At 38.2% G+C, this 14,602-nt stretch overlaps 1 long non-coding RNA gene across 3 annotated transcripts; it reads left to right on the plus strand.

The window, feature by feature from the left end:
* The first annotated feature begins 1,635 nt into the window (after positions 1-1,635).
* Positions 1,636-9,607, plus strand: LOC110715222. 3 transcript variants are annotated; one of them, XR_002510260.1, is made up of 4 exons: positions 1,636-1,883; positions 2,961-3,008; positions 3,341-3,416; positions 9,572-9,607. It is a non-coding gene; the product is annotated as an uncharacterized LOC110715222 (long non-coding RNA). The 3 variants fall into 3 exon arrangements; XR_002510258.1 differs by lacking the exon at positions 9,572-9,607 and adding an exon at positions 4,861-5,521; XR_002510259.1 differs by lacking the exon at positions 9,572-9,607 and adding an exon at positions 4,887-5,521.
* The last annotated feature ends 4,995 nt before the right edge of the window (positions 9,608-14,602 follow it).

Genomic DNA, 14,602 nt, shown 5'->3' on the forward strand with positions numbered 1-14,602 from the left:
AATTGTTATTTTGATTCCTAGTATCATGTTAGGATGTTTTCCTTAATTTGATGTTTAGGGTGACAACAATAAATTCCTAGTATCATGTCTAGGGTAACTTTAATACTGAATATGATTGTTATGATGCCTTTTATGTTCTTTCTAATATTTATTCATGTTAGTATCATGTGAGGGCTAAAGTTTTGATTTTTATTGCTTAGTAACATGCTAGGGTTTGTTATTAATCTTGTTAGTATCATGCCTAGGATCTTGCTATTATTATGCTTTAACATGATTCATGATTATTTTTATAATTGTTTTGATTATGATTAAAACTTCATAATTATTATTATTATGATTATTATGTTGTTTAATATTAGATATTATTTATTGCTTGATCACACCTTTTATGCATGTTTAAAGGGAATTTGTACTTGTAATCACGCTTAATAAAATAATTAATAATCTTGTTAGGGTTAATTTGATTATAATTCAAGTGATCGCTAATAATAGATTTGTTTGTGCATTAATATTCAACCAACATAGATAAACAGGTTTAGGGTTAATCCTATTGATTGCATGTTAGTCAGAAAGCGCACATGAATACGATGAGAATAAAGTAGAGGCCTATTATTAGGGCATGTTCAATCTCTTTTAGGTTGGATTTGTACCTTCATCCCCGAACTACCAGTCATGGTTCAAGACCTATTGGACTTGACGATCTTCTGGATCGTTAAGGGGTGTAATCTTCACCTCGTGAACGGTTTACAAGTTCCTAAAACTTGTTGGCGACTCTTTTGCTCTATCTTCTTTCCCTTTGGACGCCACTGTACTTTAGTGTATGATCACAGTGGGTTTCAAGTTAGGGGTAATGCTTGAAATATTCCCTACAACCACTTTCCTACTTGGTTCCCAAGGCCATTCACATGCAATGTGAACTAACCATGTGTCACCCAACCTTGAGCCCCAAGTTGGGTTTGGTTGGGCTATTTTATTTTGGCCTGTATCCATGACCCATTGCCCCGGGTCCACGGCCCTTGACACATGTGTCGCCACCGTGGCGCGCTGCCCACGTGGCATGTTGCCTACGTGGCATGCTGCCCACGTGGCATGCTGCCTACGTGGCACGCTGCCACTTGGCGGTTGCCACATGGCGCTTTGCCATGTGTGCTGCCACGTGGAACGTACCTATTGGGCGTGCTTTTCTAGCCTTTTGTGTGGCTAGGATTTTACTTGTTACTTGAAGCATTTTCCCGTCTCGCTAAATCTCAAATTTTGGCTCGACATTTGAGATTCTCCGACACTCGGTTTCGACGCTCCAAGCTCAAATTTCCGATATCTAAATATTTAACATTAATTCGTCGAGTCGGTTCGTATATTTGCTAGGGTGTGACCTGAAGGGTTCAGTCAAGATTTAGATGTAATATTAATTATACATTAATATTACTGATCAGAAGCGGCCTCCACCCAGACATTCCGATCACTTGACCTTACTGAATATATTAGCTTTCTAATAATTCTAAACCCGCTATCAGAATAATAAACTTGTTTGAGGACACCATTCCTTTCAATAAGCGTCGAGAACAACACGTGCAGGGCTCGTAACTTGAATTGGCTCTACCCACGTACGGTTTCAAAATTTCGGAAATAATAAAATTGCCCACAGTACTAAACCTGAAAACTCTTTTCACTTCTCTAAGCTCTCACTTCTTAACCCTAACTATTCATCTCTCCTTTGTCTTACGAAATTCTACAAAGTGATTCAGAAAATCATGGATTTCAATGTCAGATCTTCAATTCGTTCCCTTTGCACTACTCATCAATAATTTTTCTTGCCTAATTTTCTCTTCCGGCCGGCCTTCAATGGTGTTTGATTTCGTGCTCTCTTTGCCGAAAAAATTGAGGTACATTCTTTCCTTTTGGGCTTCAGTTTTTCTTCGATTCGAGTCCTATAGCTTATTTATAGAGTTTATTTTACAATAATTTCACGAAAATTTGGTCTGAAATGGGTTTGATTCATTAGCAATTGTTTGTTTATACATATTATTGAGTTCGATTTTGTGCTACTGTTCAGATAAAATTCTGGAAAAATTAGCCTTATTTTATTCTATGTTTGAGCGAAGCACCATTTTGAGTTGGCTACTCACCTGCTATTACTTAAGAACACACTGTTTTTTTTTTTTTTTTTTTTTTTTTTTTTTTTTTTATTGTGTTAAAATATTTTGAAGTTCTTTTTTTTAAAAGTTTTAAGGTAAAAATATAATTTAAATTTTTTTCTCTTTCTAAATTCTAAAAGTCTACAAATTTATATAAGTTTGCATTAATTTTTTCCGATAATAATTTGAAACCAAATTGACAATAATAAAGGGTTTTTAGTATGTTTTTGAATCCTGAGAGGTTAGGGGATGACTTTGAAACAAATAAAAAATATTTCTTAGAAGTTATTTAAGCCGAGTTAGCGGATTATGTTCAAAGTATTGTCTTGCTAGAATACTATGTAGATGTGATGAGCAGGAACTCAAGGAAGAATAACAACATAAGTTTAGGCTAGTTTACTGAACCTATTAATGTGGAAGTCTTTTATGTTGAAAAACTTGAGCTTACTGTTTCTTACAAGCCAACCCAATATTACAACATATAGTGTGAGCCTTCTATTACATTACAGAGTATAATAAGATAAGGGATTCAAATGTTCTTTCTTGATTAATGTAAGATGGTCTTCTCTACGACCAGTAAGTGGATTAAGAATTATTAAATATATTTGCAAAGAGACGCATTAGCTCTGCTCTTAGCTAGCTCTATGTCTCTTTCTCTCCCTTTTTCTTCTTTTATTATCTCAATTCTTAAATTGATGCTGTGTGATTTATGTGTGGGCCACATTGAGGCAACTTTTGAGTAGTATGCAGTTACTTTGTTATGATAGTTGATGTAATGTTTTAGATTTTTCATTGTGCTATATTGATGTACATTTTCTCTCATAGGTGATGATACTAAGGGGCTGCACGTTAGGTGTCGTTATAGAATTGAAGGTATATAGCTCTGTATTACTCTTTATTTTCCTTGAAATTTGAGTTTGTTATTTTTGTGAAAATTTTGAGTAACAATATTGTTAAAGGATAGATGGAAGATATTGTTTATACATTTTTTTCCCCTAAAAGTTACATTGTATAGCCTCTGTATCTTAGCTTAGCTTGCATTATTAAACTTTCGTTTATTGGACTTTTGTTTTAGCTAGTTAATATTTTAATAATGTAGCAACTCTATGTCACATTTTATGTAGAATACTATGAGAGGTGATAACTAGCTGGACACAATAATTTTCTTCTTAAAGCACTTGTTGGATATTTTTCTGAGATTGTAGGTGCAGTTCGTCAAGGGAATAGATCTCCAATTCTTCTAAAGAAACACTTGAATTCTTAGAAATGGCAAACCACCAGGTAACAAAGTCGCATTTCTCTTTATAACATTTTTTGTGTTTAGATGATAGAGTCCCTATTTATATTTGATGAATTATATCTTTGCATGGTACGTATTGAATTGAGTAATTGCTTTATTAGTCTGATGAAAAATAGACTGACCTAGAACTAGATTGACTTGGTTTTCTGAAATCTTGTGGCTTTGCTAAAGTCATAATGAGACATGATATCTTTATGAACCATGAGCAATCTCAAACTTGCTTAAGAGACATGATATCTTTATTCATTGGTAATTTTTGTTTTCCGCATTATAATTTCCTCCACATTCATTAGAAGCTGGTTTGAGCTGTGTCCTTTTATATATAGACATTTGCTAATTTTTCTCTTTGGTTGTAAATGTTATTGTAGACCAAAAATCTTATAATTGCATGGCTCATATTGATGGTTCTACTCATTCATTAGAAGCTAGTTAGAGCTGTGTAATTTTATAGACATTTGCTTGCTTTGCTCTATGGTTGAAAACATTATTGTGGACCAAAAGTCTTATAATTGCATGGCTCATATTGATGGTTGTATATTATCTTGGACCAAAAGGCTTAACGCTTATGAATTATTTAGGGGGTTTATAATTAAATTAATATTGGCTCCATCTTGTTGCCATAGCTTAAGACGAGTGCAGTGCCTTTAACTAAATTTCAGATCTGAAAATCATATTTGATACATTTATACTTAAGTTGTTGCTTAGTAGACTATCTGATTTCAATATGTGTTTGGTCTTTCATGCAATCAAGTTCACTATTGAGTTCTTGTTTGCTTAAAGCTTATTTACAATTGGTGAATGAAATGGATATTTTAAGTTAATAATCTTATAGGATTATTGTGCTTCAAATGCATCTGAATGCACACAAATTATATCTGATATGTTAGTATCAGTCATTTTGGTATTAATTCAATTCATGTTGTTAATCAAATTGGTAGAATTTTGGTTCTATCTGATGGCTTTTTGTATCTAGTTGATCTGCAATTGTTACAACCTGTGAAAAAGTTAGGGATACTGAAGGGAGTTAATATTGTTGCTAGAAGGGTTTGTAGTACTAAATCTTGAAATTCTAATTGGATTAATGAACAGGGAGTTAGTAGTAGTGGTAGTAGTGTAGGTGGTAGGCTGATGAAAAAGTTAGGTGGCAGGGTTAGATCGAATGGGGCGAGGGTTAAGGAATCAGTTCTAGGGGAGTGGATAATGATGGTGCCTACCTTTTTGTGGTGGAAATGGGGAAGAAAGTGGTGTTCATTGAGCTGAATTCAGGCAGTTGTAAGCATGATCGAGAGGTCGATGGGAAACATGGGTTGTTCGTGGTTTTGAAGGAAATGTCGTGTATTGATGGTGTGAAGAGTATGGCTTGGCTTGATGATTATTTGATTTTTGGGATTGATAATGCTTATAGTTTTATGTCTTGTATTACAGGGCATGTTGATTTGATATTTTCACAGGCTGTAACAATTGCAGATCCATGCAGATCAATTGCTGAGTTGGTGGTACACTAGTATTTGGCAATTCTGGTATTTGATTGCAGATCAACTAGATACAAAAACCCATATAATAATTCTCGTATTTACAATTCATGTTGTTCTTCCTAACACGACCGCTATTCCTTGTCTCAAATTGTTGTCAAAAGATAAGAAGGTGCTCTACTAGTTGATAATGTGGGCATTGTAGTGGATACTCATGAACAGCCCGTTGGTGGTACCCTAGTATTTGGTTGTGCTCCTCATTCAATTGCTGATTTATCTTTGTATGTGGTGGTTGCTAGTAATGGAAGATGGCATTATAAGCTTGTGTGGTGTGAATAAGCTTATATTGTGTAATGTACTAATTTATACTTTGTAATTTTTTTTTGAATATTGGAAAAGGCAATGTAGGTGCAACAAGAAAATAGGCCGAAACACTTGAGCATCAAAACAAGCGACTACATCGTCTATAACGCCATCATCTATCTATTTTGGTTTTTGGTCATAATTATATTAGTGATGTTTTTATTTAGGGACAAGCTACTATAATTGTAGGCGTCGTTCGAAGTGCGCCTACGTAAAAAGCATGTGTGAATATGCTTGACACTCATAGGAAGTGGGAATTGACATAATATGATTAGGGACAGGGAAAGTAGGGAGCCGCCAACAAATTTTTAAGGAACTTTTAAACCGTTCACGGATCATAAAAGGCAACCACGAATAAGGGACAACGATAGGCAACAACGATTGACCCGTGAAGGTTACACCCCATTCATAATCCATGAGATTACTAACTCCATATGGTTCGGAACCACGAAAGGAGGATCGGGGATGATGGTACGAAGTGAGTCATGAAGTCACATTCTCCCGTATTGGCCTCTACTCAATTCTTATAGTGAAAAGTGATCCATTCTGCGCGTTCCTTTAAATTGCTTTTACGCCTTGGTTTAAGTATAGAACTTTGGGTATTGTATGAACTCCTTGGAGTGCTTAGGGGAATTATTATGGAAGAATAATGAGGCTAGAAATTAGGTTAAAGAGGGAGAAGAGAATGATTTTTGGTGTAAGGTCAGAGAGAATGATTATTGGTGCCCCAAATTGCAGAAAGGGGGGGTATTTATAGGGAAAATGAGCAGAGGGAACACACGGAACCCTAAAAAGATAAAAACCCTAAAAAAGGCTACCGCGACACGGCAGATTCTACCGTGTCACGGGGGAAATTAGCGTGACGCGGGGAAAAATAGTGACGCAGGAAATATTTGACCTACGGGAGTAAAAACGCGTGAAGGGATTACGCGGAAAAGACACGGAGTTGTCCCGTTTCACGGCACCGCTGACACCGTGACAAGGGAATTCCTACCGTGACACGGCAGTAATTCCCGTGTCGCGGCACAGTTCCCCGTGACGCGGGGAAGTTTTAAGCACCGTGACACGTCAGCAACCCACCGTGACACGGCAGAAAACGCTGTGACGCGGCAAAGTCCACCGTGTCACGGCATATGGCGCAGGGCCACGGTACTTATGCCAAGTCACGGGGCACTAAAAAACATGAAAATCCCCTCCAAATTACCGTGTCACAGGAATTTCTCACGTGCCACGTCAGATCTTGCCGCGTCGCGGCATTTTAGCTGCTGCGCGGTAATTCTTGTTTTTTACTCATTTTTAAAATCATCATAACTTTTGATCCGTAACTCGGAATAAAGCATATAATATATCATTGGAAATCTTATCAAGTCTAATTTCCAACCCAATTGGAATCAGGTAAAAATAATTTATAGATTTTAAGATATGACCGTTTTAGTAGAAAGGTGTCGGTTTTGGGCCGAGTTTAATGTTTTGCTCATATCTTTTTCGTTATAGCTCGGAATTGGGCTTATGATATATGGTTGGAAATCTTATTTAAAGGCCTATCCAACAAAATAATAATTGGATCAAAATTTTATAGCCATAAAATCAGTTTCTCTCAGTTTTGCGATGTGGACATGAAAAGTGGAAAATAGGTTATGGTTTAGGGAAATGAGTTAGAAATTGGATTGGTTCATGAAATATATTGGATAGAACATGGATTTAAGCACTCCAAAGATTAAATACCCAACTCGACCAATAATGGCGGTGAAAGGTGTTCATCAACGGGTTTGGTTTTGGGGAGACATTTTTAGGTGTCTACAGAAGCCCCCACTTTGACTGAGTTTGTAGAAACGTCAGTTTCGAAAACGATAGTCAAAGTAACCGATAGGGACGGAGAATGATTAAAGACGTTCTGCGATCCTAAATCATTCTGTATACGCCGATACCTGCAGAAAAGTGTTAGTTCTACAGATAAAAGAGTAAAGGGATAGAATGCTTATCTAACACCAGTGTATTGGTGGCAAATGAGCTTGGCAACTTCCTATGCTTGAAGGGATCCACCGGATGACGTCTGTTGAAACGCTTTCCATTCCTGAGGAAAGCCGACTGAGGAGTTTGGTAGTTTTCTAAGACTGAAGAAACCTACCGGATAATACTTTCCATGCTTGAGGAAAATCGTCGTTTGAATTTGGTGTCATTCATGCTTGAAGAAATCCACCGATGATGCTTTCCATGCTTGAGGAAAGCCGACTTGGCGGTTTTCTATACTTGAAGAAAAATCCACCGATAATGCTTTCCAAGCTTGAGGAAAGCCGACTTGGCGGTTTTCTATACTTGAAGAAAAATCCACTGATAACGCTTTCCATGCCTGAGGAAAGCCGACTGATGAATATGGGGTCATTCTATGCTTGAAGAGTTCCACCGATAATGCCTTCCATGCTTGAGGAAAGCCGATTTGGCGGTTTTCTATACTTGAAGAAAAATCCACCGGATAATACTTTCCATGCTTGAGGAAAGTCGAAAGATGATGAGATTGCAAGTCTATGTGTATCGAGAACCTTGCGTCATGAAATGATGGTGGTCCGCTTGTCCCCGGACGTGGGCTGTAGATGGTCCGCTCGTCCCCGGACGTGGGCTGTAGTTGGTTCGCTTGTCCCCGAACGTGGGTTGTAAATGGTCCGCTTGTCCCCGGACGTGGGCTGTAGATAAGACCTGCAAAATAAAATTTGCTAGGGGACTCGTATAGACTATGATTGACTTGACCAACTGACTTGACCAAGTTTGACTTGACATGACATGACATGTGTATGACTTGTGATTGTGTGTGTCTTGAGTGAGTGTGTGTACTGACACAAGCAATTAAAAATGCAAAAGCAAAAGACTTGACCAAGTTTGACTTGACATGACATGTGTATGACTTGTGAGTGTGTGTGTGTGTGTGCAGACACAAGCAAACGAAGATGCAAAAGCAAAAAAATTCCGTCAATTTTTGTCATGAGTGGAGGGTACCGACTTTCTCCCGAAAAAGAAAGATGTGAAAACTGAACTTTTATTTTTGAACTTCCTTCGATGAAAACCTTGAAAAAGTTTTTGAACTTCCCCAAAATAAAATAATGAAAAAGGAAAGAAGTTTTGAACTTCCTACTTCAGCAAGACGAAATGAATCGTATGGATTGAATTGCTTGTCCTGAAAATAATGTATGCATGATGCAAGCTCTTAGGCCAGGAGGCTAAGGACAATTACATCATGTGACACGATAGATGAATGAACTTAAGTCATGGAGCTAAGCATCATATATGGTGTAAAGAAGCGATTTTGAACGTCACTTAGGTCTGGAAGCTAAGCACGTATAGTGATTATTGCATAATGAACGTTGCTTAAGTCAAGGAGCTAAGCACAATATGCTTTGTATGATTAAAAATCATTGATATATAAATGTTTCTTAGCACATTATGCGAAACAATGAACATTGCTCAGGTGAGGAAGCTAAGCAAGTATACAATGTTTCTTTAAATGTGATGAAACATGCACAGTGTTGAAACAAGATTTCATGATAAAGGGATCTTAAAGGGAAGGATGATTGATATGGATATGGATGTGTGAGTGAAGTGTGTGAATGTGATACTAAGGCTGGCTGCAAGGGTTATGGCGATGGAAAGAGATGTGAGAAGAGTTAAAGATGATGACTCTTCAGGCTGGGTAAGCTAATGTGATTTGGGTTCAAGCCCCAAGTCTAGCTCTAAATGGGTAGAGATAAGTATTGGATATTCTTTGACTCGATCATGTATAGATATGAATGTGAATGTGGCCGCACCTCAATGTGAGGTTGCCTACGTATCCGTTAGGAATCAAGCCGAACGTAGCTCTAACCGAACTTTGCACAAGTGTATGTACACCTCAAAGAGGTCTTTCAAGGGTTGTAATGTGGTTAAGTTGATGGTTTAAGGAAGAAAGGGATAAAAGGATCAAGACCCGAGAGAATCCCCAAGATGTTTAATTTTGAATTTGAAAATTTTGAATTTTGTAAGTTTATTTTCAACTTTTTTTCTTCTTTTTTATTTATTTTGAATTTCTTTTTTTTTTCTTTTGAATCAATGTAGACAATCTCAGATCATGCGGTCCATCACTCACTTAGCATTCATGTTTCTCAGGCACGGTACCAAGCACTCGATGAGAGATGCAATTTGAGACGTGTTCATATCACAGACATTGGAACACTTGCCTTTAGACATTGTTTTATTGTTACTTTGCTGCTTTCTCTTTTTTTATTTTTACTTGCTTTTTGAATGTTATACAATTACACATCTTCCAATCCCAGGGTTAAGTGAATGTGGGTTGAAGAAATGAAGGCCAAACGTTAGACGAGGCTCAAAATGGTTGATGAAGAAATGGAATGTGATTGAACGGTTAACAATAACCAGGGAATGACATGGTTGCAAAGGTGCCTCAAGTCATTGGTGTACCTTGGGTTTAGTTCGGTAATTGATTTTTTTTTATTTTTTTTATTTTTTGAGAATGAATGAATGAATGAAAAATTCTATGATCGAGACGTAAAGGAAAATTGCTCATTTTATTAATGGTAAAGGTGAACGGAACACATGAAACATATAAAAAAAATTCAAAGTGGAAAACCTATGCTAGTCATGAATGGGGGAATGATAAAGAAAGAAATCATGAAATCTTGCACGAAGGATCTGCGTGCCTTGTATTCATTACTTCTTATCGCCTGGAGAGACATGAAGTTTGTTTGCATCCATCAAGTCTTGAATGACGTCCTTCAAATTCCAACATTGCTCTGTAGTGTGGCCCCTTCCTTGATGGTACTTGCAATATGCATTGGGATTCCATTTGGCGCTCTTTTCTTCAGGTTTTGGCTCTGGAAATGGTCCAATAGGCGTGATCAAGCCTTGACCGTAAAGGCGATCAAAGGCCGCATCATAAGTCATTCCTAAATTAGTGTAAGTTCTTTTCTTCTTGGGCAATGGAGCATCAAGAGCTAACATTTCATTGATATCAACTCGGCTTATATTGTTGGTAGTATTTTCGTGCTTAGAAGACGAAGAAGAAGGATGGTCGTTCTTCTTGTTTTTCCAAGTGTTATTATTGTTACTACCAGCAGTCTTTATTAGCTCATCCTCGATATTGATGCCGATGTCGTATACAGCTTCGAAAGTGTTCAGTGGAAGAAATTTGAGATGTTCCCTATATTTATGAGTCAGATTTTGAATAAAGAGGCGAACCATCTCTCTTTCTTTGGGAGGATCTACCAAGAGTGAAGCTGTTTCCCTCCACCTGTTCAGGTAAGCGGTGAAGCCTTCATTCTCTTTCTGTTTGAGAATGGAGAGTTCACGTTCAGAAGTTTTGGTTTGAATGTTACACTTGTAACGATTCATGAAACTGTCGGTGACATCTTGCCAAGTCGCAGTATGCTTGACATCTAAGGAATAAAACCATTGTTGGCAAGCATGTTCTAAGGAGAGAGAGAATACCGTAGGGAAGAGTGTTACGTCCAATCCCTTAAGAGCTGATGTGTAAGCAAGGTGAGAAACTTGTTTACAACGGTCTGGAATGCGTGTTGCGTTTAGTTGAATTAGAAGTAGCAATGTGGAGTAACTAAGAAGGATTAGGGGAACTCTCACCCTTAACCTTGAGGATATAACAATGAGGAACACTCACTCACTTGTTTGGGCGTAGTAGTGATTAGGGAACTCTCACCTATTCGACAACTACAAGTTTAAGTCTTAGGAACTCTCACTAAAACACAAACTCTTCAAATTGAGATAACTCTCAAGGTTGGAAAATCAAACCTGACTAGCACAAGTCAAATTTAGATCATACACTCGTGTGTTTCTTGCAAATTTCTGGAATCTCTTTTATTGATCATTAGCATGCTATTTATAGCTTTAGTACATCATTTAGTTGCCACTACACTTAGCTAAAACAAGCAACAAATCAGAAATAACAAAACTGAAGATAAGGGTAGATTAAGTGACTCATGACCGTCCAACTTAATCCCCATTACAACTAATTATTACTCTAATTAAGAAAGCTTAAAACAAGGGAAGAATAACTCCTAAACGTTCAGCAAATTGACTCCAACATGCTGTCCAAATTCGTCCTCCAAAGCAGCCTTGAAATGCGCCTTTGTAACCTCCCATTTAAGCCTTCATTCAAGCTCCTTTATTACGAAGTTAAACCAGCTTGAAACTCTCCTTAAAGTATGCATTAAATCAGCCTACATTCCCCCATTATTGAGGTAATTAGTCACGCTCAATATGGTGCAGCCAGTTGAGGAAACCGTGCACACCAAAATCCATAGGAGCAACATCGAAGAAAGTCTTGGACAAAATCAATTCCCTAACGTTCAACTCTTGGTTTGGAATATCCGAACCTTGGCCACTTTGGTCATCCTCTCCTTCAAAGGGAATTGCCCTCAATTCTTCATCATTATAGTACGGTGCTAGATCCCCCACATTGAATGTGCTTGAGACGCCATACTTTCCTCCCAAATCTACCTTGTAGGCATTGTCATTGATCTTTTCCACTATCTCAAATGGACCTTCGGCTCGTGGCATGAGCTTGTTCTTCCTTTGATTGGGAAACCTTTCCTTCCTCATGTAGATCCACACTAAGTCACCAACTTCAAAACTTCTCACGTTTTTGACTCTCTTGTTGGCTTGCTTCTTATAGATTTCATTAGCCTTCTCGATGTTCTTCCTTACTTCCTTGTGGATTTTCACCATGAACTCGGCTTGTTCCTTGGCACCACCATGCACGAACTTGTCTCGAGGCAATGCTATGAGATCAATTGGAACATAAGGATTAGAACCATAGACTACTTTAAAAGGAGAATACTTCGTAGTAGTGCTAGGAGTTCTATTGTAAGCAAACTCGGCATGAGCGAGTTTGACATCCCAATCTTTGGTGCTTTTATTAACCAAGGTCCTAAGCAAAGAACCTAGTACCCTATTCACCACCTCGGTTTGGCCATCGGTTTGGGGGTGATGTGAGGTAGAAAACAGCAACTTGGTTCCCGTAAGACGCCACAAGGACTTCCAAAAATGACTTTGGAACTTTGTATCTCGATCTGAAACAATGGTGCGTGGGATTCCATGGAAACGAACAACCCCATCAAAATATAATTTCGCCACCTTTGCAGCATCTTCGGTTTTATGACAAGGGACAAAGTGAGCCATTTTTGAAAAACGATCAACTACCACCATGATTGAGTCCTTACCTCTTTGAGTTCTAGGTAAAGCCACAATGAAATCCATGCTTATGTCTTCCCAAGGTCTCTCCGGAATTGGCTATGGCTTATAAAGACCTTTGTGAAACACCATCTTTGCCCTTTGACAAGTAGAACAACGTGCTACAACACGGTGAACAGTGGATAGCATATTAGGCCAATAAAAGTGAGCTTGAAGAAGCTCCATAGTCTTTTGAACTCCGAAATGGCCTGCTAGACCTCCTCCATGCGCTTCATGAATCAACAAGCTTCGAATTGGACATTTGGGAATGCATAACCTATTTCCCTTAAAAAGAAAATCATTTTGTAAGGAAAATAATTCATAACTACCACTCACGCATTTCTCCAAAATGACCTTGAAATCACCATCTTCCTTGTAGTATTCTTTGATTAATTTGAACCCAAGGACTTTCGCCTCAACGACTCCAAGTAAAGTATGCCTTCGAGATAAGGCATCCGCAACAACATTTGCCTTTCCACTCTTGTACTTTGATGAAAAGTTAAATGTTTGCAAGAATTCCACCCACTTTGCATGTCTCGAATTCAACTTCTTTTGGCCATGGATAAACCTCAAAGATTCATGGTCAGAATGAAGTATGAAGGGTTGTGGTCTCAAGTAGTGCGACCAATGATTCAAAGCTCGCACCATTGCATAGAACTCCTTATCATAGGTGGAATAATTCAGCTTGCCTTGGCTTAATTTCTCACTAAAGTAGGCAATAGGACGCCTTTCTTGAATCAACACGGCACCAATCCCCTTTCCGCTTGCATCACACTCAACTTCAAATGGCTTTGAAAAATCTGGAAGTGCTAGGATAGGTGTATTGCACATTTTTTCTTTGATCACTTCAAATGCCTTTTGAGCTTGAGGAGTCCACTCTAATGAGCCCTTCTTTGTGCACTCGGTGATAGGGGTCATGAGAGTGCTGAAATTACGAATGAACCTCCTATAAAAGGAAGCTAATCCATGGAAAGAACGGACCTCCGTGAGTGTCTTTGGACTAGGCCATGATTGAATAGCCTCAATCTTGCTAGGATCAACTTTCACACCTTCTCCTGAAACAATGTAACCAAGAAAAGTGACCTCATATAGCATAAAATTACATTTTTCAAGTTTTCCATACAATTTTTGCTCTCTCAAAACCGTAAAAACTTTAAATAAATGTATCAAATGTTCATCCCCATCTTTGCTATAAATAAGGATATCATCAAGGTACACCACCACGAATTTGCCAAGGCAACACCTCGTTCATCAACCTCATGAAAGTGCTAGGTGCGTTGGTGAGTCCAAATGGCATCACGAGCCACTCATACAAGCCGTGTTTGGTTTTGAAAGCGGTCTTCCATTCATCTCCTTTCCTCATCCGAATTTGATGATAACCACTCAAATCCACTTTTGAAAACCACTTCGAGCCACTCAGTTCATCAAGCATGTCATCTAGTCTTGGAATTGGAAACCTATACTTGATGGTAATATTGTTAACAGCCCTACTATCAATACACATGCGCCATGTACCATCCTTTTTAGGGACCAAAAGAGCAGGAACAGCACACGGACTCATAGACTCACGTACATACCCCATACTCATCAACTCCTCAATTTGTCGTTGCAATTCCTTAGTTTCCAAAGGATTACACCTATAGGCTTGTTAGGCAAAGGAGCACCCGTAATGTGGTCAATTTGATGTTCAATTCCCCTCAAAGGTGGTAATTCTTTCGGTAACTCGTCGGGAAAAACATCCTCAAAATCCTTAATCAACTGAGCTAATTTGGGATTTTGACTCACAAAATTTTCGTGGATCTCTTTAGAGTACAACAAGTATAATTCCTCCTCACCATCAATTTCCCTTTCAAATTCCTTAAGGGTAAGCAATGACACCTCCTTTGATTGTTTAGGATTTTGTGAAAACCGTGGGGGTGGTAAAGGGTGCAATTTTTTTTGTTTTCCTTGGTGAGTTATAGTGTAAGTATTATGGTACCCATCATGTTGAGATTTTCGATCAGTTTGCCAAGGCCTACCAAGCAAAATGTGACAAGCATCCATAGACACAACATCACACAGTTGAGTATCATGATAAGATCCAATAGAAAAATTAACCATGC

This window comes from Chenopodium quinoa, unplaced genomic scaffold, assembly GCF_001683475.1.
Source record: "Chenopodium quinoa cultivar QQ74 unplaced genomic scaffold, ASM168347v1, whole genome shotgun sequence".
Taxonomy (NCBI): domain Eukaryota; kingdom Viridiplantae; phylum Streptophyta; class Magnoliopsida; order Caryophyllales; family Amaranthaceae; genus Chenopodium; species Chenopodium quinoa.